At 39.2% G+C, this 26,420-nt stretch overlaps 1 protein-coding gene and 1 long non-coding RNA gene across 10 annotated transcripts in view; one reads left to right on the plus strand and one right to left on the minus strand.

Annotated features, from left to right (window-relative positions):
- HMG20A (high mobility group 20A) overlaps positions 1 to 17,402 on the minus strand; it is a 95,006-nt gene extending 77,604 nt beyond the window's left edge. For 4 of the 5 annotated variants that reach the window (XM_081829635.1, XM_081829634.1, XM_081829633.1 and 1 more), the window contains exon 1: positions 16,920 to 17,182. The gene's annotated coding sequence lies outside the window, so the exon portion shown is untranslated. Of the gene's footprint in view, positions 1 to 16,919; positions 17,183 to 17,261 lie in introns of those variants that run through there. The other variant, XM_081829637.1, reaches the window with a different exon arrangement.
- Positions 17,403 to 17,625: 223 nt separating this feature from the next.
- LOC145723224 (uncharacterized) overlaps positions 17,626 to 26,420 on the plus strand; it is a 40,479-nt gene continuing 31,684 nt past the window's right edge. Inside the window, exons 1-2 of one of the 5 annotated variants that reach the window (XR_014148141.1) lie at positions 17,626 to 17,911; positions 23,027 to 23,082. This is a non-coding gene — a long non-coding RNA (uncharacterized LOC145723224). The remainder of the gene's footprint in view (positions 17,912 to 23,026; positions 23,083 to 26,420) is intronic. The other 4 variants (XR_014148143.1, XR_014148142.1, XR_014148144.1 and 1 more) reach the window with 4 other exon arrangements.

Below are 26,420 nucleotides of genomic sequence, written 5' to 3' on the forward strand. Positions count from 1 at the left end.
TGCCCCCCGGTAATGAGAGGTCTTAAGAATGATCCAAGATGTCTAATTAGGAAGTTAGTAAATATTTATGGAGATAAGGTTTACAGAGATCAGGAAGATCAAAGATGTAGAAATAGGGAAAGAGCCAAGAGCTTAAGACTGAGTATGTTCATCATAAGATCCCTTTGAGATAAATACCACGTTAGAAGCTGAATACCAGACCCTAGAGCTCAGAAGTCTGGGCTGGTGATAGGAATTTAGGAATTTTCAGCACATATGATGGTTGGTATTTTAAGTCAAGAATGTAAGAGATATCCTGGGGAGAGATGGTAGAGTAATGAAAGAGGATTGAGTCCTGAGGAATTGAACAATTAGATGAACAGAGGAGTTTGCAAAGGTGTCTGAGAAGACGTGAACACAGGCAGCTAGAGAACCAGGAGTGAATGGTGTCAGAATATTTGAAGAAAAAAAGATAAACCCAAATGTTGCTGAGAGATTAAATAAAATGAGAATGTGAAAGATGTCTTTTTTGATAACACGGAAGTTACGAGCAAAGACCCTTCTGATGGACTGGTAGTTGTAGATAAGCATACTATCTACATGGTTTGTACGAGGTGGGGGGATGACTAGAAAAAAACATAGCCTTTAAAGTCATTTGGAGGAGGTTAAGTAAATTAAGTTAGAAAAAAATTATACAAATTGTAAGCGCATAGCTTGTGAAAAGTATGACTTTCACCTACCATGTAACCCCTCCCATTCACTAGCCCCATAAAAGTAACTAGAGTGAGTTCTAACACCATAAATTTGTTTTGCTTGTTTTCAAACTTAATCCATACACTACATATTCATTTGTGTCTGGCTTCTTTTGCTCAGTATTATGCTTGATGATCACCCCATGTTACAAGAAGAATTTATTCACCCTTTCTACTTTGATGGATGGTAAGGCTATTAATAATGCTACTATGAATACTCTTGTTCATTTTTGTCTTTTGGTGAATGTATGTATAGATTTCTGCTGGCTGTACACCCCAGAATAGCTAGGCCAGAAGATATATGCATGTTCACTTTTAGAATATACAACCAAACTGATTTCCAAAATAGTTTTAACGATTTACATACACATCCACCAGTAGCACATAAGTTTCAGTTGTTCCACATCAAGGTACTTGATATTGCAGTCTTTTAAAATTTTAGCTGTTTCTTAGGGTATGTAGTGGTATTTCATTGTGGTTTTTATTTGAATTTATTCAATGATTAACAATTATTGGCTGCATGTTGGTTTTTGGATAGTTTCTTTTGTGGAGCACCCATTCAAGTATTCTGTCCTTTTAGAAATTTGGTTTTCTTTTTTCTCTGATTTTTAGGAGTTCCACAAGTCCTTTATTGGATACATGGAATACAAAAATATATACTCTCACTCTGTGACTTGTTTGTCCGCTCTTATAATAGTTCTGTCTTCTGACAAATATAAGTTCTTAATTTTAATAAGGTTCAATTTAGCAATCTTCTCCTTCCTTTTTGGATCCTCACCTATTCCAAGATTAAGATATTTTCAGTTTTTCCCTAAAGTTTTATCTTTAATATTTAGATCTATGAACCAACTGGAATTGATTCTTGTTGTGAGGTAGGAATGGAGATTCATTTTTTTTTCCCTCCCCACACGACCCAGCACTATTTATCGAAAAGTCCATTCTTTCCTGGGGCGCCTGAGTGGCTCAGTCGGTTAAGCGTCTGCCTTCGGCTCAGGTCATGATCCCAGGGTCCTGGGATCGAGCCCCACATCGGGCTCCCTGCTCGGCGGGAAGCCTGCTTCTCCCTCTCCCGCATCCCCGCTTGTGTTCCCTCTCTGTCGAATGAATAAATAAAATCTTTAAAAAAAAAGAAAAAAAGTCCATTCTTTCCTGACTGTGCTGCAGCGCCTTTGCTGTCATAAAATTAAGTAATTACATCTATGTGAGACCATTTCTGGATTCTTTATTCCGTTCCATAGATCCACTTGTCTATTCTCATGTGAATTGTGACACTGTCTAATGACTGTAGCTTTACAGCAAACCCTGTTATCTGGTAATGAAAGTCCTCCAGCTTTGTTCTTAAAATTGTCTTGACTACTCTTAGCCCTTTTCATGTCCATGTGGATTTCAAAACCAATTTGTCACTCCCTCTTTCTACCCTATATATAAGCCATCTGGCATTTTATTAGGATTCTATTTAATCTATAGACCAATTTGGGAAGGAGTCAATTTCACAGTACTGAGTTTCCCAATCTGACTACAGATTATTAGCTCTTAATTTCTGTCAAAGTTTTCTGTCAAAAGGTCTTGCAAGACTTAAGTTTGATTTTTTTTGGATTCTATTGTAAATGGTATTGTTTTTGTAAATTTAATTTTCTAACTTATTGTTGCTTGTATATGAATTAATTTTGTATTTTGACTTTGCATCAAGTAGTCTTGCTAAATTCATTTATTAATTCTAATAATTTGTAGATTCTTTTAGACTTTTTACGTTCCCAAGTTATACATTTAGGTTCATGAAAGAAACTGGCCTGTAAATATTTTCTCTCAAAATGTGATGGTCGAGTCTTGGCATCAAGGCTTTGCTGATTGCAGAAAACAAGTTGTATTCTATGGAAGAGTATGAGTAAGACTGGGGTTACTTCTTCTTTAAACATTTATAAGAAATCACCAGTGGGGCACCTGGGTGGCTCCAGTTGGTTAAGCATCTGCCTTTGGCTCAGGTCATGATCCCAGAGTCCTGGGATCGAGCCTCATGTCGGGTTCCCTGCTCAGCAGGAAGTCTGTTTCTCCCTCTGCCCGTCCCCCTGTTCCTGCTTTCTCTAATAAATAAATAAAATCTTAAAAAAAAAATTCACCAGTGAAATCATCTAGGCATGGCTTTCTTTATAAATAAAATTTAAATAATGGATTCAATGTCTTTAACGGGTAAAAGCAATATTCAGATATTCTATTTCTCCATGTGCCAATTTTGGTAAAGTATGTTTACCATTCCACCTGAAATTTAAAATTTGCTTGCATAAAGTTGTTCATAATATCTTACCATTTTAACATCTGTAGAATCTGCACAGAAATGTCTTCTTTCCATTCCTAATATTGTGTTCTTTCTTCTTTTTTTTTTTTAAAGAATTTATTTATTTGAGAGAGAGAGAGAGCGCACAAAGGGAGAGGAAGAAGCAGGCTCCCAGCAGAGCAGGGAGCCCGACTTGGGGCTCAATCCCAGGACCCTGAGATCGTGACCTGAGCCAAAGGCAGATGTTTAACTGACTGAGCCACCCAGGCGCTTCTCTCTGTTTTTCTTGATCAGTATTGCTAGAGGTCTATGCATCTGATTTCTTCAAAGAATGAACTTTTGGCTTTGTTGATATTTCCTATTGCACATTTGTCTTCTGTTTCATTAATTTCTACTTTTTATAATTTCCTTTTTTCTACTTTAGTTTTAATTTGCTGTTCTTTTCCTAATTTCTTGAGATATTTAAATCACTGATTTTTGACTTTTCTAATATATGCATTTATAGCTATAAATTTCCCATCAAATATAGCTTCAGCACATTCACATATATTTTGATATACTGTATTTTCATTATCATTCTGTTATAAATGTGTTCTAATTCCATAGTGCTTTCTTTTTGATCCAATGGGTTATTTGGAAATGTATTTTGGGGGGAGTTTGCTACCTATGCTTTTATAATCCATTTCTTACTTTTTTTTTTTTAAAGATTTTATTTATTTATTTGACAGAGAGAGAGACAGGAGAGAGGGAACACAAGCAGGAGGAGTGGGAGAGGGAGAAGCAGGCTTCCCATGGAGCAGGGACCCCGATGTGGGGCTCGATCCCAGGACCCTGGGATCACGACCCGAGCCAAAGGCCTAACGACTGAGCCAACCAGGTGCCCCCCCATTTTTTACTTAATTCTATTGTGGTTGGATTAACATATTCTGGATTACATTTGTTGAGACTTTCTCTATGGCCCATCATATGATCTATTTTGGTAAAAGATCTGTGTGAACTTGGAAAAACATTTTTGAAGCTGTATTACTAGATACATACAAACTTACAGTTCTTACGCTTTCCTGATAGAATGACCTTTTTGGGATGTCTGGCTGACTCAGTTGGTGGAACATGGGACTCTTGATCTTGGTGTTCTGGGTTTGAGCCCCATGTTGGGGGTAGATTACTTAAAAAAAAAAAAAAAAAACTTAAAAAAAAAGAATGACCCTTTTATAATTATGAAATATTCTTTATTATTTCTAGTTATTCTTCTTGTATTCAAGTCTACTGTGTGTTGCTATTTATATTATATATATTTTTTGTTTAGTGTTTGTATGATATTTTCCATTCTTTTACTTCCAATCTTTCTGGGTCTTTACATTTCTGGTGTGTCTTTCGTAAGCAGTATGTAGTTGGATTGAAAACAAATCAATCTGGGACACCTGGGTGGCTCAGTTGTTAAGCGTCTGCCTTCGGCTCAGGTCATGATCCCGGGGTCCTGGGATTGAGCCCCGCATCAGCTCCCTGCTCCGCAGGAAGCCTACTTCTCCTTCTCTCACTCCCCCTGATTGTGTTTCCTCTCTCGCTGTGTCTCTGTCAAATAAATAAATAAAATCTTTAAAAAAAAAAAAAATCAATCTGACATTTACTGTTTTTTCAATAAAATCCGGTTTCTACCTATTATGTTATTGTCTCTGTCTCATCTGTTATATGACCTTTTCTTTCCTTCTTTTGGATTAATCTAGTAATTTTTCATTCTATTTTTCTCCTAGCTATACATTCATTTATTGTTCTTTTATTGGTTATACAAGAGATTATGAGTCATTGACTTATTTTAGTCTAATAAAACATTAGGAATTCTACTACTTCCCCGACAACGCTAGGACCTTAGTATTTTCCATTTACACTGATCCTACCTTTTGTATTATAATTATCATATGTTTTAATTTTATATATATTTAATATCCCAAAATCATTATTATTATTTTTATATAGTCAATGTTAATGTAGCTGTATCTATGTATTTATCCTTTCTGTTGCTCTTCATTTCTTTTTTGAACTTTCAAGTTCCATCCAGGATCATTTTTCTTCTGCTTGAAAAATTACCTTTAGGTTTTTTGTTTTTTTTTTAGTGAGGGTCTGCATGCAATAAGTTGTTTTAGTTATTTTTCTGGTTATCTCTATGTCTCATGTACTTCAGAACAACATTTTCATTGGGAATAGAATTTTAGATAGAGTTATTTTCTTTAAGCACTTTAAAGATTGCATTCCAGTTTTTTTTTACCTCCATTATTTCTGTTGAGAAGTCAGATGTGTCTTATCATTGTTCCTTTGAATATGAAGGGTCTTTTAATTCTCTGGCTACGTTCAGCAGTTTTACTACAAAGTGCTTAAGTTTGGTCCTCCTTGCATTTAGTCTTTTTTTTTTTTTTTTCCTCCTTGCATTTATTCTGCTTGGGGTTAATTATACTTTTGAAATCCATGGCTTGATGTCTTTTATCAGTTTTAGAAAATTCTCAGTCATTATGTCAAAAGTTTAGCTAAGGTACTCTGCTAGCTAAGGTATTGCTGCCTTGGGTCTCCATTTCGTTTGGCCAAGAAGCCTGGGGGGTGAGGGGGGGTGCTTAAACTGACATTTGCCCCTTGGGAAAGCATGTGCCTTAGCCAACAGCCCGCAGAGTCACACATAAACTTAAGTTCCTGATGTGATTTACCCAACAGCCCCAGTGGTAACAGTCTCCCCTATCTTCCAGGGCCTTCCCCTTGCACATCCCCTAGGTAAGATCCCCTTGGAGCTTACCAAATTCTGTTCTTTTGGTTTCAATTGACCAGTCAAGCCTAGCCCGGGAACTCCAAAGCACTTCGCCCATGGAACCTCATAAAGGCATATGCCCTGGTCCTGTGGCTCTCTGTATCTGCAACCTGCCTTGATTTTCCTGTGTGGTCCCTCAAGGTGTACCACGTACTTCCTCTAGGACCTGTGAAAAATAAATTTTTCTATTTCAATTCCCTTATGATCTTTTGTTGAACTGTGCTTCACCACTTGACACCCCAGAGCTCTACTTACCAAAGGTTAATTTAACAATTAGTCACAACACATTATCTTTTCAAACATCGCTTCTCCTAATTTTCTCTCTCCTTTTCTGGGACTCCAATTACAAGTGTATTAGACTTTTTCATCATATTTCTGAATATTTTCATATTGCTGCTGTAACAAATTACCATAAAACTATTGGCTCAGAGGGTCGCCTGGGTGGCTGAGTTGTTGAGCATCTGCCTTCGGCTCAGGTCATGATCCCGGGGTCCTGGGATTGAGCCCTGCATCGGGCTCCCTGCTCCTCGGGAAGCCTGCTTCTCCCTCTCCCACTGCACTTGCTTGTGCTCCCTCTCTCGCTGTATCTCTCACTGTCAAATAAATAAAATCTTAAAAAAAAAAAAAAACCCAAAAAACTATTGGCTTAGAGTTATACAAATTTATTTTCTTATAGTCTGGATATTAGAAGTCTAAAATGGTTCCAAAGGGCTGGATTCGTCTGGAGGCTCTAGGGGAGAATCCATTTCCTTGCCTTTTCCAGCTTCTAGGTGCTGCTTCCATTCCCTGGTTTATGGCCCCTTCCTCCATCTTCAAAGGCAAGAATGCAGCATCTTCTCTTCTCTCTGACTTGTTTCTGTGTATCTTCTATCTATATCTGATCTTTTTGCCTCCCACTTAAGACCCTTCTGATTAGACAGGACACATCTGGATAATCCAGGATAATCTTACCTCAAGATTCCTAATTTAGTCGTATCTGCAAAGTTCTTTTTTGCTAAGTAGGGTAACATATGCACAGGTTCTGGGGATTAGGATATGGACATCTTTCAGGGACCATTATTCAGCCTTCCACATTCTCTTATACATTTTATTATATTTTCATACTTTTTCTTCTCCATGCTTCAGTCTGATATTTTCCAAGGCTCTATCTTCCAATTCACCTCTTCTGTTTTGTTAAATCCTATTAAAGGTTCTTAGTTTCAATCATTGTATTTTTTGGTTTCTATAACTTCCAAATGATTTTTAAAATAAATTCTACTTCTCTAGTGACATTTTCCATTTTAGCATCTATTTCTTTAAACATATTAGTCACTGTCTGTGTCTGATAACTCCAATATCTGTATTATTTCATCTGTTCCCATTGTCTGAATTTTCTCTTAATCCTATTATTTTCATATGCCTGGTAATTTTTGCTAACAAGGTAGACGAAAAATTGTAGAAGCTTTGGATGATATTACTTCCTTCAGAGAGAAATCACCCTCCCCTCTGGAATGCAGCAACAGACAGATCATCTTATTTTACTTATTTTTAAATATTTTATTTATTTATTTGACAGGGAGAGAGAGACAGTGAGAGAGAGATCGAGCACACAAGTAGGGGGAGCAGCAGGTAGAGGGAGAGGGAGAAGCAGGCTTCCCACCGAGCAGGGAGCCCGATGCGGGACTTGGTCCCAGGATCCCTGGGATCATGGCCTGAGCCGAAGGCAGACGCTTCACCGACTGAGCCACCCAGGCACCCCCAGATCATCTTATTTTAATCAGAAACTGTACTGATTTGACGTTAGGTGGCAATTTTCTAAGGCTCTCTCTCTACCTCTAGTTTGCCTCCACTTAAAGGGTGTAATCCTTTAAAAGGGAATCCTACTTGAGAGTCTGGGATGTTTATAGGTCCTTTGCTCCTTGGAGGGACCTGATTTTTAACTTTTGCTTCTTAACATCATGAGATGGACAAAAATTTCACTCTGTTTTTCAGGGGTTTTCTGCTTAGCTTCTTAGCCTTTGACTCTGTGTAGCAAATACCCTAAGGGAAAAATAAATTAAAAAAATCATTTCTTGGTGCCTAACCTTTTCTCCTAGGATTTTGGCTCCTCAGTCCTGGCCACCTGGGGATCTCCAAACTCCAATTTTTGTGTACCAGCCCTAAACTGGCTCCTCTGCTTCTAGCAGAAGTCCTCTGCTAAGTTTCATAATTTCTTCTCTTGTACCATGAATTAAGCAAATTCCTAGAGGGGAAAAGAGAAGCACAGAACATAAGCCCACTTCTTTGAAGTTGCCTGTGCTCCATAATTTTGGTTTCTTAAGTCCTGGCTACCTCATTAGGTCTCTGATGCCACTATTCTTTTCTTTTTTTGGTATGATATCTGCCTTTTCATGTTGTTCTCAGCAAAAGCATCAGTCTGCAGCAACCTAGTCCTTCAGAGCCAGAAGTGGAAGTCATAGCAGAGTTCTCAATCAAAACTCTACTGCTTATTAGCTGTGTGACTTTGGCAAATTACTTAACCTAGATATTTAAAGATTCTGTGTTTCAATTTTCTTCTATGTAAAATGAATACTATCTTATAAAGTTATGAGGATGTGACGATTAAATGAAATACGTTTGTAAAACGTCTAGTAACAAAAACACTTAATGAGGGCTTACTATGTGGCAGGCAGTTTATGTGGATTTAACAATTTAATGGAGATATAGTTATTAACTCCCATTTCCTTTCCAAGGTCACATAGTATTAAGTGATGGAGCCAGGATTTGACTCTAGAGCACTTTTCTTACTAACTACTCAATACTACTTCAATAATATTGCTTTTGTATCATGTCTGATACCAGTTAAATGCTCAATAAATGTCAGTTATTATTATACAGGAAATACAAATGCTTTAGAAATATACACTAATCACATCAGTTTTCCTCTTCTATTTATTTTTTCCTTTTCATTTTTGAAAAAAAAATTCTTAAAACATCTTCCTATGTATTTTAAAAGAAGCTATTGTGAAAAATGTCTAATAGCTTACTGAAGGGGGAGGTAATAATTTGCTTAACCATTACTTTATTGTTGGATATTCAGAAGGTTTCCATTTTTTTTTAGAAAGTACAGATATCAGTACTATTAACATTTTGTGCCTTTAACTACTTTCTTCATTTGAAGTATTTTCTCAGAATAAAATCCTATCAGTGAATTACTGGCTCAAGACTATGAACACTTTATTATTGCTGATATAACAGCTATATTGTTATATTGTTCCCCCAAAGATTTGTAGTAATTGTGATACCATCAGCAACAAAAATGAAAGGTTTGTGTCAAGAGAATAGGTATTAAAGCTATGGAGTACAGGAATGAAAGAAATGTGGAGATGGGAAAGAGAAGAAAGATATACATTCTGAGGCTGAGAAAGAGAAAAGTGGAGTATCTGGATACTCATTCTTGTGAAAGAGGGGTATTAGCTTCACTTAAAGAGGTAGGGATGGAAAAAGGACTGGGCTGTGTTGAAAATTCAAATGCTTCAATATAAATACACATACATGCACATCACAATCTTTTATGAATAATGTTTCTATGATAAGTTTTCAAAAGATACGTGTTTCCCACCCTCATCAGTGCAATGTTGGATACAGAGAAATATTATTTAGGTGTAATTTACAGATAGATTATCTGATACACCAGGGTTTAACTTAATCTTCAGTATCACTTATTCTAACCTAATATTCTAACATTTAGTAATCTGGTGTGTGGATCTCTATTATTGTTTGAAGATACACAGAGAAATAATCTCTCTTCAGGATAACATATTAAATTATAAAAACATTATACATATAAATTACAAAATAACCACACGTGTTATTGTTTTCTCTTAGTTCAGTTAATTTAGTAAAGCGTACTGGGAAGCAGGAGGCCTATGTTCAAGCACCCACTGTGTCATCTGCTTGGTGCATAATTTTGGGCCTTAACTGCCTTACCTATATATTGGGATTATATTTTATCTGACTAAAAACCAGTATTGGAACATGGCATCTGTTTAATATTCCTAATCTTAAATATGTTTAGTGAGTATACTATATATGAATAAAAGTGAAAGAATCTCTCCTTTTTTGCTAATGCCTACCATGATTTGATTATCTCTTTTTAATTTTAATACCTTATTAACCTTATTACCAGGTTAGATTTGAAGTTATTACTTTAAAAGCTACCTTACGGGACTCTCTTAGGACCATTTGTCTGCTCCTACCATCAGATGAATCTCAGTGTATATACTCAAAGGCAGTTGCTTTTCTACCACTGCCTTCCTCTTTTCTCCTTTGCTCCCATTGTGGATTTTGGGACAGTATGTACCTGCTCATTATGGAGAAACAGAAAGGGCCCTGAAAATATGGGCTTTTAAAGAGAGACCCTCCTCTCTGTCTTTGCACTGTAGGCTCCCCAAGCAAAAAAAATGAAGCAAACAAAAAACTTCTCTGCTAACTGCTTCATTATGTGCACAGGTAAGTGCCTGACTATCCAAGTTCCATTTCAGATTTTTCTTCCAGTTTCTGTTAGCTCCTAGAAAATTTCAGTGATACTGAGGAATCATGGAGTATGAGAATAACCTGCATGCGAGGCATTCAAATCCTGTCTCTATCACTTACTGATCAAATGATTTTGGGCAAATGACCTAAGCTCTCTAAGTCTCGATTTTTTCATATGTAAAATGAAGTTAGTTAATACTTACAACACCAAATTTTAGAATTAAGTTAGTCAAATGGTATTTGGAATTATGGCTATCTGTGGTTTGAATGTGAATATCATTTAGAAAATAAGGAGAGCGCCATTGAATAAAGTAGTTTTTAAGCTGACTCAAATTAGAGGCTGGTTTGATTTCTAGGGTCCTAAAAAATCGGCATCTTTTAAAGAATCCATTCTAGATGGGGAGCAAATATAAAGGCTTTGAATTCTTTCATGGTCCAATAGATGCCAATTCCAAGGTATAGAAAATGGTATATTAAAAGCAACAGCCAAAATGAAGAATAATTTTGTATCTATTCATAATTAGCCAAAAACTTGCTGGTGAAATTATGTGGAAAACAACACACTCATACATTGCTGGTGGCATCAAAAATTAGTACAACCTTTCAGAAAAATAATATAGTATTGTACTAAGAACTATGAAATGCCCATACTCTTATAATCCCACTCATAAGACTATCCTAAGACATTAATTCAAATAAGGATAATAGCTGGGACATAACAGGTACTCACACATTTCTTCAAATGAATACCTTTATTTGCATTGACCTCTCCAAGTCACTGCCCTTGGTTCCTTCTCATTTATGATTTTCTATTTTAATCATCTCAGGATAGTTTCAGAATCAAATTCTTGTGTCTTTGTCTAGTCTCTGTTCTCCAACTTTCTCCATTAACTTCATTGTTGATTGCTATCAGACCCCCTTACCTTCTGATACTTTCACCCTCTAAATTGTTTACCTTCACAAGGAAACCAAGTTGATGATATACCACATCCTTGACCAAATAAAAAATCTGACGCTTCCTTCAAAATCCTAGGATGTCTTTCTCCTTTGTCAACACCTTTCTAGTCTAACTGCCTGCTTCATTAAGACAAAAGATGGCCAGAAACCTTCATATCCATTCTCACTTGATCCTCACCATATCTCTGGTCTTGTACCTAGCCACTTGTATTTCCCTCTGTTATCACCTCCTTGCTTCCATACTCTTGCTTTCTCCTTCTAGTTCCATCCAAAATCCAAATTCTTCAAGTTTAAGTATCTCCTTTATAAAAGATACAATTCACGTACCTCTTTAGTGTACAATTTCAGTGGTTTTTAGTATGTTGGTATACAGGTATTTTAGTATCAAGACTGTACAATCATCACCATTATCAAATTCCAGAACATTTTCATTACCCCCAGAAGAAACTCCATGCCCATCAGCAGTCACTCCCCATCCCCCATCTCCAACCCCTGGCAACCTCTAATATAATTTCCATCTCTATGGACATCTCATATAAATGGAAGCACACATAATGTGGCTTTCTGTGTCTGGCTTCTTTTACTTGAGTGTAATATTTTCAATACATACTTGAAAATATGTATCACTACTTCATTCCTTTTTATTGATGAATAATATTTCTTTGCATGGCTATACTTCACTTTGTCTATTCATTCATCAATTGATGAACATTTGGATTTGTTTCTATTTTTTGACTCTTCTGAGTAATGCTGTTATGAACATCTGCATAAAAGTTTTTGTGTGAATATATATATTAATTAATTTATTTGACAGAAAGAGAGAGAGCACAAGCAGGGGGAGCAGCAGGCAGAGGGAGAAGTAGGCTCCCCGCTGAGCAGGGAGCCCAATGCGGGGCTCGATCCCAGGACCCTAGGATCATGACCTGAGCAGAAGGCAGATGCTTAACCCAGGTGCCCCTGTATTTTCAATCTCTTGGGTATGCAAACTATGAATGGAAATGCAAGTTAAATACCTCTTGATACCCAAATCTATTGTTTCTGAGTTCAGATAGCTTGGGTTATCTTTCTTTGTTTTTTTTATTCCAAAGATTTTATTTATTTGAGAGAGAGAGAGAAAGATAGTGAGAGAGAGTACAAGCAGGGGGAGCGGCAGGCAGAGGGAGTGGAGGAGAAGCAGGCTCCTCGCTGAGCAAGAAGCCTGATGTGGGGCTTGATCCCGGGACCCCAGGATCATGACCTGAGCTGAAGGCAGATGCTTAACCAACTGAGTCACCCAGGCACCCCTGGGTTATCTTTCACAATGCAAACAACTCTATACTGACCTCTCCATCCCACCTTCACTCAAACAGCTGAAGTCTTCAGAATCTACACATGTTAATTGCAACTTACTTCTTTCCAATTAAATTGAGGACAGGGATCAATTCTCACAGTTTTGATCATACAGTAGTTGTTTAATATATGCTTATTGATACACTGACACCCTGAGATGCCCACAAATGTGAGAATGAGGACTTATTCATTCCTTCATTTGGCAGATATTTGGTTGTACACTGGTCACTGTGCTTAATGTTGGGTACAAATAGTGCACAAAAGTTAGTAAGTTCCATCATACCCCAGGTGCCAATTCAACTCCACAAATACGCACTGAATACTTATGATGTGAATAGCATTGTGTCAGGTATTTCAGCAGACACAGATAAGAATAAGATATAGTCTGCAGCCTTTTATGGCAGTACATAAGCTCTACATACAAAAATAACAATGACAAAAGCAAACAGCAGCATTGCTGGATGCTAAATGCCATAAGGCAAGTACAAAAGGCTCTGGAGAGTCAATGGTCAGAGCATACATGCTTGAAAGAGTGGAGTGAGAAGGACCAACATCAGAAAATACTTCTTGAAGTTGAAGGTGGTAGGGCCTCCAAGATGATGGCATTTTGATAGATAGGGATTCCTAGGAAAAGAGAAAGTGTTTCAGGTGGAGGATAGCAAGAACAAAGACTGAAAGGCTGGGTACAGTACAGAATTTTTTTCAGAGACCAATCTAGTTAGGAATGTGTAGATGGGTAATGAGTGAAGGCTCTTGGATGTTAGGCTTAGTATTTAAATAGATTTAGAAGAATCATTTGAAAGTCTTCCTATAACAATTCAAATTACTTTGGTGATTCCTTAATCTTTTTTTAAAACTTTTCTATTATATATATTTTCTAAAGTGATCATGGATATTAGAGATTTCTCCTTCCAACAAGGGATAAAAAAGAAAATCTTAATAGCCAAGCAGGCTGATAGGAGAAGGCATAATTTCAGTAATCCTGGCACTGCATCTCCATACTTTTGGGGACATGTAAGGCTTAAAACACTCATGTAGGTAAATACTAATGGCCAAAATAGCAGAAGCAAGACTGGGAATAAAATAATTGCATTCATTAAGCTCCTAACACCAGGCACTGTGCCAGGTGATTTACCCAGAATATCCTCGATCCACCAAACAACGCTATTTAGGTTTATAGCAACTGAGGCTCAGAGAGGTCAAATAAATTGCTCACAGTAACTAAGCTAGTAAGCTCAGCTAGTAAAAGGTGGACATCAGTTTTGAAACCAGGCCTCTCTGATCCCCTATTTTCTCTATTGCTTACTTTTATTTGTTTTTACTATATAAAGGAGACCAAAATGGTAAGTTCATGATGCACGCATCAATGAAAAGGACTAAATATTTAACAGAGGGGCTTTAATGGTCTGGAGAAAAATTACGCTGAAATATTCAAAACTGGTTTTAGAATGGTTTAGAGATCAAGATCAAGTCGGATGAAGTTCAGGGCTGCTTCTCGATCCAGTATGAACAATGATTGTACAATAGATCTTATTTAGGAATACCAAGGGAGCAATATTCTACTTTTCATTTGGAGACTAGAGAGTACATTCCAAGAGAATAGGGTTGTCTGTACTCACTGATACATCACAAGTCCTTAGAACAGGGTCTATCCCACAGTAAGCACTCAATAAACTCTTCCTGATATAATGAAAAGTCATTAAGGGGTATTCTCATTTGAATACTCTTGAAATAGAGATAAAGAGACAGAAGAGTAGTAAGTTTAAAAACCAAGTTGTTAGGATACTCTCATTAACACTTAACCCCATGGCAAAAACAAACTACCAAAACAACAAACATACAAAAAAAGCAATGGTTGTAAAACATTAGCATGATTTTACAATGAAAGGTGGACAAAAGAAATTAAAAAGACACTTTTGCACTTTATATAGTACCTAGCACTCTGTGGATAATCAAATTTCAGTGAAATGGAATCCAGAATTTTGACCTATTATTTTAATGTTTTAAACTTTTGTGAGCAGTATATCCAATGACTGTTTTTGGAAAAGAAAATGGCTATCTAATCTGAGTAGCCCAAAAGTACCAACAATTTCTTTCTTATAGATGGCAAGCGATGGAACGAAAATCTCAAAATCATTAACTCAAAGAAGTAGCAGAGTACACTTCCATAAGTCTTTATTTTTCTAATTTTGATACTATGTTTCTATTAAAACATACAAAGAAAGCTGCAACAAAGAGCACAGAAGGAAAAAAAAAGTCTTTGGAAGATTGCAATCCTTTCTCAAGAAACACTTTTAAAGATTTTAAAGAATAAAAGCAGGTTCCGTGGACATTTCCCCTCTGTTTTTCACAAGCTTTTCTAATATTTCTTCTTTGATGGAACCAATGAATTAACTACCACTTATCACAAAACGTTTTCTTTCAGATATGTGCTGTATATATTACTTTCTTCAGAAGAGACAGCTCTTCAAGCTGCTCAAGTCTTTCAGCTGCAGCAATTTTTCTTATTTCTGTTATACTGCAATTCTTCCACAGAATATCATAAAGACCCAATTAAAAAAACTTCTTTGCTCTCCAGTTTCCCAAAGGCAATACTACGTATCTCCATCAATATTTTAACTAAATTTTCTCTATCTTTTTCATTTAGTTCCACAATCTTTGCTTACTTCAATAACTCCTAATACTATAGTTTAATTGTCAGGGTGATCATATCATATTTTCTTTTATATTACATTAATATGGAAGATAGTGAGCACTTTCTTTCTAATCAACTAATTAATACTTGCTTGAGGCAGTCTACATGTCCCTAACCTTCAATTAATAATAACACAGACATTATCAGGTCTTGCCTTTTCAATTATTGCAGAAATTTTGTAGTCTTTCTAAAGATAACTCACTGATTTTAGGGTCTTAGATTTTTTTTTAATGTTCACAGGTTAAAACATATTTTTTCCTTACTGTAATATTTAGTTTAAAACACATTTTCTAATAAACTCTAAGTGAAATAACTTTTTAAAAGAACTAGAATTAAAACAACCGCAAATTCTGAGGATAGATTATATAACAAATCCCAAAGGAAAAAATACACAGGCCTTATTCTTTTAAAAATCCTTTAAAGACATTACAGTTCACTTGGTATTCTAAAATTAATAAAGTTGAGATTTCATAGGCTCCAGATTGATTCCTTCAGCGCACACACACACACACACACACACACAGTGATACTTGAAAAGAGAAGCCAAGAAATCTAAATTGTTGAGTGTTTATTACCACTTTACATATTGTTTCTTATAAAACACTGAAAACATAGGAAAAATAAAAAGTTCTGTCTTACTTATCTTCTGTCCTTTGTGAGCCAAATGTCCTGCTTGCTTAAAATCTAGCTGAGTATCATGATCCTTGCACCATGGTTTGAAAACACAAAGAGGAGATACCAGTTTTTAATCAGTGCTGAAATTAATTAAATTACAAAGGTAAAAATGTACCAATGCACAACTCTCACAAGTGCTACATGAAAGTTACATGTAAGAATTTTTAAGGTTGAGGAAGTTGTTTTCAGGTACAGGGCAAAAGCTGTAGCCTCAAATCAACGACAGGTCTAAGAATTTAAGACACTAATCGTACCAGTTAAGGTAACACCAAGTATTTCAGTACTTCAGTACGATACTTCCACTCTTGTAAGGTGAAAATGCCTCATAATTTATGTAAAACATTGAGTCCTATAATAAACCACCTCCTTAAAAGAGCAGCTACAGAGTTCCGGTGGCATGCCAAGACAGTGAACACCACTATACCTCACTCAATCAAGGCTGGAGTAGGGGAGCAGGGGTGGACAATCTATAATTACACAAGAAAGTATGTCTTGTAGAGCTGAGTAATTTTAACAAGGGTCTTCGAATACTTTGATGAACGCATTAAAAAATTTTTTGGGGGGGAAGGAAATTTTCCATCTTACACGTGGAAATAAAACTCATAAATTCTGACTGGAGGCTGGTGATTAGCACAACTTTGTGGAATAACCTAACTTTTCACATAAAACACAATCCTAAAACTTTAAGATACCGTCTATGCAAATGGCACCAAGTATCACCTTTTCCAGCCTTCGCCGGCAATGGAAGTGGGTTGGACACCCCCAAACCATCACCCTACCCCCACAGGAAATGAGTTCTGTCTTCCCCCTCCCCCTGGACGGCCTTCCTCCCCTCCCCCAACCGGAAGTGAAGCGCCCCCATTCAGTCGGCCTCAAACCGAGACAAACCAGTAACAACAGCAAAAGAGAGATGATCTTCAAGGGGTGAAGGGCACCTCCACTGTGGCCACCCCGAAGCTCGCCTTGCTTACTGACCTGCTGACGATAGGGGCAGGCAGGGGCCTGGGGCCTAAAGAAAGTCCCTTGCACAGAGGACAATTCCCTGAGCCCCTCTCAATCGCCTTCACTCTTCTCACTCCGTCGTCTCACAGCATGGAAAAAATTCCTCCGCAGTACTCTATTTTGATATCTTTTCTTTCCCTTTACTTAGTCGCTTAACCATCTTCCCATAGGTAACTTTTCTTATCGCAGTAACATTTAAAATTGTTCCGGGGGGGAGAGAAATGGAATATTATTCTCCATACCTTCAGAAAAATGAAGGGATTATTTTGTTCAAATGCGGCGAAGGACTACGTGATTACGCAAGGTGAGACTTACTTTCGCGGAGGTTTCTGGGAGATGTAGTTTTTTAAATTGCTAAGGCCGGCAGAAAGGAATCGGTGATTACTATACACTGGAGTCCTTGGAAACACATGTTTTGTATTCGAGGGCAGGCTCACCAGGGGACTTCGGCACCAAAAGGGCCAATACGCCCTTGCCCTTTTCCTCTGGAACTTAATGGAACCAAAATTTCCCTTCACTTTGGCCCAAGGTCCTGGTCGTCCCGCCCTCTTCCTTTGGCCACGCCCTCGTCACCAGTCAGGCGCCCTCATAGGCTCATCCTCTGGAGGTAGGAACGCGAGAGGAGGGGCGTCACGGTGACTCCTCCCGCGGGGTCGAAGAGAGACTGGTGAGAGGGGCCGAAGGCCAGGGCTTGTGCGCGCGCGCGTGCTCGCTCCTCAAGGAGCGCGGCGGAGAGTGTGAGCGCGCAGGGGTGGCGCGCTGGGCTGGGAGGAGGCTGGCAGGCTGGTGGGCTGGGCGGGCGGCGGGCGGCGGGCGGCCGGGAGCGCGCGGCAGACTCGGCGGCGGCGAGTAGTTAGTTACTTGTTAGTCAGTGTCAGTTGCTCGGTGGCGGCGGCCGCGGTCACCGGGAAGGGGACGGGACGGCCGACGATGGTGGTCACCACAGCGGCATGTGCGCCTTTCAGGTAACAGGGGCAGGGCTACCCGCGTCCCCTCGGTTCCCTTCTCCTCCGGCGCCGATTTGTGGGACCACGGTCGTCCTGGGGTGAGGGCGCTGACCTGGGGGAATCCGGGCGGGGCTGCGCGGGGTCGAGTGGCGCCGCCGCGGGGGCCCAGGCGGCCGGTGTGTCCCGCCTGGCGCGGGCTCTGCGGCCACCCCCGAGCCCCGCCGCCCCCGGGGCTCGCCGCCGCCGCCCCCTCCCGCGGCGGCGGCGGCGGCCCCGGTAGCTCGGCGCCCCCCAGAGGAGGGAAAGTTGGGACCTGGCGAAGAGGGACGCCCCCGGGCGCGGCTGGGAGGCTGCTGGGGAAAGTGAAGCCTGTGAAGAGCTGGATGCGGGGAGACTGGGGCAGGAAGGGCTTCTCTCTCTCTTGCTAAGTCTACACACGGTCATCCCGCTTCAAATCCGGGAGGATTCGGTGCAGGCTCGCCAGCCGCGCCGGGACGAAACCCGGGGGCTCTTTGCCTGCTCACTTGGCCCTGCGGTTTGTGAGCCCGCTAACGTGCGGGTTTGCTGGGTTGTTTGGGAATTTTCAGTGGTTCGGTCGGTCAGTTTGTTTCTCCTTTGCCCTTTGACTCATCCGTTTTTGCTACTTGTCTTACCTCCCGCGTTGGGGACTAGCAGTCTGAACCCCCATCCCTCCCCCTCCCTGCACCATCCGTCTGAGAATTTGATTTCGTTTTTCGCCCTTTGACAACGTTAAAGACTGCAGAGTGCAACAGGAAAGAGATTTCCCACCTTTAAATGTTACTTTTTTGCAATCCTTTGTTTTGTTTTTCAAGATCCAAGTTTAGGAATTTGAAAGCTGTGGAATGGAGTTATTAGAAGGCTGGCCCTAAGGGGATAGTGACGAGTTAAAAGAAAACTATGATTTCATCTTTATTGGCTTTGCTATAGAAAACCTAATACATTTTTCTTCTGCCTCTGTTAAATGTGGTAAGATTAGACGTTGAATTAAATATTTGGAGACTTACTTACATAAAAGGCTATTTTTAGGTCATTGGATGATGTATGTCAACAGCTTTTCACCTGAATTGGGTTTGCCTTGAGGATTCTGTTTTGGGGCCTGCGTACTGATTTTTGTTCAGCCACAGCGTCTTTTTTCCCTGATAAATGAAATGATGTAGAAATGTGTGTAGTGGGAGAACCCATATTGCTCTCTGTAGTGTGGAAGTGAAAAACGTGAATTATGCACAGGGGTAAAACTTTCCATGAGCAGTCTTGGATACTCGCTTCATGATGGCTTCTTCTGTAATCTCAGAGCATTTCCAGATAGCTCAATTTGCTGACTAGCTTAATTACTTTCTGAAGTGCCTGGCACTTCTTCTCTTTGGTGACTCGTTTAGTAAGCTATAATGGCAGGTGTGGTACATTTTTGTGCCTTCAAAGATGGGAGTTATAGCTTCGGCCCAGAGATTAATAGTTAACAATGGAAGCAGAATTCATACCATTCGTAGTGAGTTTTGGCTATGACCAACTCACAAACTATGTGAAAAAACAAACATCTTTCCATAGCTGTCAGAGGGGGAAATATTTTATCATGTCTTTATTTTGGAGACTCTAACTTGATTATATTACGTGGGAAAAAAATGTCAAATTATTTTCTTTACGGCTTTGTGATGTGTGGTCCTCTATCTCCCACTTAGGGGCTGATATTTATGTTTGGCTGGGTCCCGGGATGGGAAGAAAATATATTTTTTAAAGATTTTATTTATTTATTTGACAGAGACACAGTGAGAGAGGGAACACAAGCAGGGGGAGTGGGAGAGGGAGAAGCAGGCCCCCCACTGAGCAGGGAGCCCGATCCCAGGACCCTAGGATCATCACCCGAGCCGAAGGCAGACGCCCAATGACTGAGCCACCCAGGCGCCCAGGGAAGAAATTATTTTGGCGAAAGGAAAAGATAAGATTGCTTTGAACTGTTATGATTATGAGTATTCATTTTACCCAGTGATAGTACAGAGAAACTTCCTCGCTTAATGTTTGTACCCCATTAACATTCTGTCAGAATTCATTTTTAAGAGTCTACCCTGAGGCCCATAAGGAAATAATGCCACTTCATAACTGTTTCTGACAATCACATTAAAAAATGTGTTCCTGGAATGCATTATATGTGTACTCATATAAACATTTATCTTTGTACATTTATGGTAATGTAAATATTTAAGTCTGAGAGCTTAAAAACTTTTATTTGCTTATTTGCATACATGTTTTTCAACATCTAGCAGTGCCAACCGTATTTGCCAAATAAGCATCAGCCATAAATTCATGCTTTGGCACATTTCATATAATAACTCTTCTAAATTGCTCCATGGTGAAGCATCATGAGATTAGCATTTGCTTCATGAGAGAGATTTGTTGTTGTTTTTAACTGTAATGATGTGCTGTTTAAGTGGAACAGGTGCTGGGCTCTAGCTGTTTGTATTGAAAACTGCCAAATCATACTCTTTTGTTGGTTGGGTTGTTTAAGTAATTTAGGAACCAGACTGTGGCCCCTGGCATGCCAAGAGTGAGTTCAAGGTTCCCTATCACTGCTGCAAATCCCTATTTTCATTCTAAGAGGCAGGTGTGTGTGATGAGCTGTACTTTCTCATTGCTGTTCTCTCTGTAATTCCTATTCCTCACCACCACCACAGTCCTTTCATTACTGGAGCTCTTTAGAAAGTCTAGGCTCCTTCACTGCTGATTTGTTTTCCTTGTAGAACTAGAAATTCTAGGAACTTTCAGGGCAGGAATAGATCATATTTATTTGACGAATATTTTGATTGCCTTTTAAGTGGTAGGCATGGTAGGCCCTGAGTGTAATGTAGAATGATGTTCTTTCTTGCAAGCAGTGTACAGGGAGGAGGAGAAGATAGTTGATAACTGATAATTAACAATGTGATGTGATCTATGACACAGGTGTAAGTAGATTCCTATGGGTGGAAGCACCACCTGTCTGAGAATTGGAGTGGGGTAGGTGGGAGTAGTTGACTCAGACTTGGAGTAGTTGGGGAGGGGGAGTCGACTCAGGTAGGTGGGGTAGTTGACTCAGACTTGGGGTCTTGGGGAAGGGGAGTCCTGAAATGCATCCTTGTGGGTTACCTGAGCTAATCTTCAAGAGTAGGACTTAACTAGGTGCAGAAAAAGGGAAAGGACATTTTATTTTAATTTTATTTATTTATTTTTGATAAAAGACCAGTTTATTTTGCTCCTTAACCCATCTGGCCTCCCCCTTCCCTTAACCCTGTCACCTCGAGATATGGGAAAAAACATTTTAGACTAGCTCTGTCCTATAAAAATATAATGTGAGCCACAAATATGTCATATATATGCTTGAATTTTCTAGTAGATGCATTTAAAAAGTGAAATTCATTTTAATAATATATTATTTAACCTGATATAGCTAAAATATTATTTCAACATGTAATCAATATTTTGTAAATATTGAAATATTTGATATTCTTCTCATACTGAGTCTTCAGAGTCTGGTATGTATTTTAAATTTAAAGCACATCTCAATTTAGACTAGTCAAATTCAAGTAATCAGTAGCCACAGGTGGACAGCACAGTTTTCGAACTGGGGCCAGTGAAGTGGTAAGAAGCCAAATCATTGAATGCCTTATCAGCCAAGTTAAGGAGCTTTGACTTTATCCTGAAGGCTGTGAGGATTTAGTGGGGAAAAATGCTGTGATGGAATCAGGTTTGTGTTTTAGATCTACCATGTTGACAGTCAAGTGAATGCTGGATTAGAGAAGGGCAAAACTGGAAGCAAGATCAGTTAGGAAGCAGTTCTTGGTGAGAAAGGATGAGGGATAAAAAGGGGCGGGGTGGATGTATAAGAGATTGAGGAAGTATTATTATCAACAGTACAGGGTAAATAATCAGATTACGGAGTTGAGCAAGGCTGAAGATTTAGGTTGTGAGCTACTGTATGGGGCAGGCAACTGAAGAGAAGCCAACCATCTGTGCCAGACAGACCAAAGATGAAAAAAGGAAACTGAGAGATTTGTCTCAGAAGCTGAGGGAGGAGAGAGTATTTCAAGGACTAAGAGTGGTCAACACTGTACCTGCCATGAAAAGGCCAAATAAGATAAGGACTGAATAAGATGTCATTTGTAACTTTAGCTAGTGCAGGTAAGCTACATTGTAATGCATTTAGGGAGTTAATAGTGAACGACAGAAGCTTATACAGTGCTTCTGTATATAAGCTAATTCAGAGCTAATACAGTGTTTTCAACAAAGAACTGAAAAAAAGTATAGGTGGAGGGAGATGCAAGGGATTTAGAGAAGTTTACTTCCTCCCCCTTTTAAATTAAGAGGATTTGGGGCACATTTATATGGGATTGAAAAGAACCAAAGTTGGGGAGAGATGGGCAGGGAGAGAGGGGGAGAAAGGTGATTGATGGAGCCAAAGACTTGGGAAAAGTTTTCAATTAGCAATAATTGCGCCTCGGATAAAGATTTGGAAGCAATAGGAGGGGATGGGATCCAAGGCATAGGTAGAGAAATTAGCCTTGGGTAGGAGGTGATTTTCCATTCTAGTGAACAGAAAGGAAGGAGGTAAAGTTGGAGATAAAGTTTATAACTGACAGGGCAGGAAGGAGAATGAGTTGATAACATGTATCATTTTTTTTTAAAGATTTTATTTATTTATTTGAGAGAGAGAGAATGAGAGACAAAGAGCATGAGAGGGAGGAGGGTCAGAGGGAGAAGCAGACTCCCTGCCGAGCAGGGAGCCTGATGCGGGACTCGATCCCGGGACTCCAGGATCATGACCTGAGCCGAAGGCAGTCGCTTAACCAACTGAGCCACCCAGGCGCCCAACATGTATCATTTTTGAATACCTGCTAAGAGAGAAGGAGAATGTGGTGGAATAGGAGTTCTTAAAAAGAATATGTGAGTTTATAACAACTTCCAAGGGAATGAGAGAGAGAGAGAGAGAGAGACATGGAGGGAGAGAGGGGCAGACGCTGAAAGAGACATGAGTAGGAAAATGAAGGATTGTTAGGCAGCATTGAAGGCCCATTTGAGATTGTACACCTTGGATTTGTAGGGGCACCGATATGCATGGTTGTTTGATTTTTTTTTTTTTTTCTCCAGGTGATCACTCTGTGTATAGCTGAAGAAACTATTTAATACTCCCAGGAGCTCATAAGGTAGGTACTGTTAATCTCCTTGATTATAAGATGAACAGCTGGGTTGCAAAAACTGGTAGTTCAGTTCCAGAACCCAGGCTGTTACCCAGTGCTTTGCAGATGCCTGCTTGGTAGAGATTCCTGAAGGATAAGGAAATTATTGATATTGAGGATTGTGAGTGAATCAAAGAACTGTGGAGTCCAGGCTGGATCACAAACAGGAAGCCTGGAAAGGGTGATTCAATTAGGAGAAAACAAAGGGCATGAAAGGCTAGATAGATATTACTGTGAAGCTGAAGAGCTAGTGAGGAGGAAGCAATGATATTAGTTTTTATTTATGGAGTACCTACTATGTGCTAGACACTTTACCACCTTATTTCTAACACTAACTCTGCAATGTAAGTGTTACTAACTTTATAGTCTTCCCTTTGTCATTCTCCATCAGATGAAGAAACAGGATTAGAGAGGTTAAATAATCTGTCCAGAGACATACACTATCAAGTGATGAAACCATGATCCAAAGCCTATTCTTTTTTCTCCAAATCATATTCTTCTTCTTTTCCTAAAAGAATTTTTATTTTTTAAGTAAGCTCGAACTCACAACCCCGAGATCAAGAGTCACATGCTCCATCAGCTGAGCCAGCCAGGCACCCCCAAATCATATTCTTCTTAAGGAGATAAGACAGAAAATGCAGTAGTGATGAAAAGTGGTTGAAAGACACTGGGATATTTAATTTAGGAGTTCAGAGGTGTGTCATTCATTTAACAAATGTTTATAGAGCATTTAGTACACGTGCCAGGCATTATTCTAGGTGCACAGGTTACAATAGCGAACCAAACACAAAAACCCTTGCCCTTATAAATCTTGCATTCTAGAGAGGATGAGACAGACATTAAACAAAATAAGTGAGAGTTATTGTTATATTAGAAGGTAATAGATGAGTGCTGTAGAGAAAAATCAAGCAAGTAAGCAAGCAAGAGGGACAGGAATGTCACAGAGGCTGTGCACTTTTAAAGAGGATGTCTGGGAAGTACTTGATGAGAAGTGAGCAAAGACTTGAAAGAAGTAAGGGGCATACTAGGTAGAAGAAACATTTTGCATTGGCCCTGAAGCAGAGACCTGCTTGGCCAGTGTACCTGTACTGGACTGAATAGAAGAAAAGGTGGTAAGGTCAGAGAGATAGCTGAGTCCAGATCTCATAGAACCTGTAGGTCATTGTAAGCACTTGGATGTTTACTTTGTGCAATGGAAACTATTACAGGGTTTTGAGCAAAGGAGTGACATGATCAGATTTATGCTTTAAAAACTTCACTCTGGGTTACAGAATAAGATCAAGACGACCTGTTGGGAGGCTCTCCTAAAAAATCCAGTTGAGAGATAGTCTTGGACCAGGGAATTGAGAAGTGATTGGATCTGTTAGATTTACAGAAGAGTTGCACAGATAGTACATAGAGTTTCCTTATACCATGTTTCTTAATCTTCCCATTATTGACATTTGTACTAGATAATCCTTTGTCGTGGGGGGTTGCCCTGTACAGTAGGATGTTATGCAGCATCCCTGTCCTTTACCCACTAGATGCCAGTACCCTCTCCCCAGTTCTAACAATCAGAAATGTTTCCAGACATTGCCCAATGGCCCTTATGGGGCAAAATTGCTCCTATTAAGAACCACTACCATATACCCTTCACTGTGTTCCCCTAATGTTAACATCTTAAATAACCATGGTACATTTATCAAGCTAAGAAATTAACATTCATACAATACTTCAAACCCCTGATTTTATTTGTATTTTACCAGTTTTTCCACGAATATCCTTTTTCCATTCCATTATTTAAACAAGGATATTACATTTGCTTTTAGTTTTCGAGTCTCCTTTATCTCTTCTAATGTGTGACAGTTTCTTGGTCTTTTCTTTTATGACTTGATACTTTTAAAGAGTACTAGTTAGGTATTTTGTAGAATGTCCCTCAGTTTGGGTTTGTCTGATGTTTTCTTGTTAGAGTGGTTATGGATATTGGGGGGAAGAATACCATAGCAGTGAAGTGCCCTTCTTATCATGTCATATAGGAGATACGTGAAACCAACATGACTTATCACAGGTGATCACTTTGTTAAGATGTTTTCTGGCAAGTTTCTCCACTGGAAAGTTATTTTTCCCTTTCCATACTCTGTTCATTAGAAGCAGGTTGCTAAGTCCAGCCCACCCTCAAGCGGGGGAAGAATTAAACACCTACTTCCTGGAGGAGGAGAGTCAAAGAATTTGTGACATATATTAAAACCACCACAGTAATTCGCAAATATTTGAGGGGGGAATACTTTGAGGCTTTGCCAGTATCCTGTTTCTGCTCACTAATTTTAGCATTCGTCAGTAGATCATGCTTGCAGTAATTATTGCTGTTGTGTTCTAAAAGTACTTCTTTATTTTCCTAATTTTTTCTTTATTTATTAATTGGAATTCTTTTGTAAGGAAGACTTGTCCTTTCTCCTCTGTTTTTCTGTCTACCTACATAGTCATTTATATCAATTCCAGTTCACGGATATTTATTTTATTCTTAAGGTTATAGTTCAGTGCTAGCATTATTTATTTTATTGACCAAATTATCCAGCTTTTGCCATTGGGATCTCTCTCTCTTTTTTTTTTTAAAGATTTTATTTATTTATTTGACAGAGAGAGACACAGCGAGAGCAGGGAGCCCGATGGGGGGCTGGATCCCAGGACTCTTGGGATCATGACCTGAGCCAAAGGCAGATGCTTAACTGAGCCACCCAGGTGCCCCAATTGGGATCTCTTTTAGGTTGACTCTATGTCCTTTGCCATACTCCTACCCTTTGTTTGTGTGTATACATGTATACTTCTCTATTCTCTGGTACTACTAGATCCTTCAGGCTCATCTTGTATTTTTCCTGCAATAGCCCTGGGCTCATTTTTTTCAAGAAGCTGTGGCTCTTTTTATCAGAGAATGGTATTTTGAGGCCAAGATCTGGATGTTAGGTGTGCTTGTTGCTACTGGAGTGTCATTGCTTCTAGGCACACTCAGGGACAGAGAGCTTGGAAATATATGTATGTATACTAATCTATGTATCCACACATATCTGCATTTATTTCTGTATATAAAAGTAGGCCTGCATTTACGCTTATGTCACTCCAGTTGGATATGTTTTTTTTTTTTTTTTAAGATTTTATTTATTTATTTGACAGAGAGAGACACAGCGAGAGAGGGAACACAAGCAGGGGGAGTGGGAGAGGGAGAAGCAGGCTTCCCGCCGAGCAGGGAGCCCGATGCGGGGCTCGATCCCAGGACCCTGGGATCATGACCTGAGCCGAAGGCAGACGCTTAACGACTGAGCCACCCAGGC

The sequence above is a fragment of the Leptonychotes weddellii genome, chromosome 9 (genome assembly GCF_054177405.1).
Source record: "Leptonychotes weddellii isolate Sample4059 chromosome 9, ASM5417740v2, whole genome shotgun sequence".
Classification (NCBI taxonomy): Eukaryota; Metazoa; Chordata; class Mammalia; order Carnivora; family Phocidae; genus Leptonychotes; species Leptonychotes weddellii.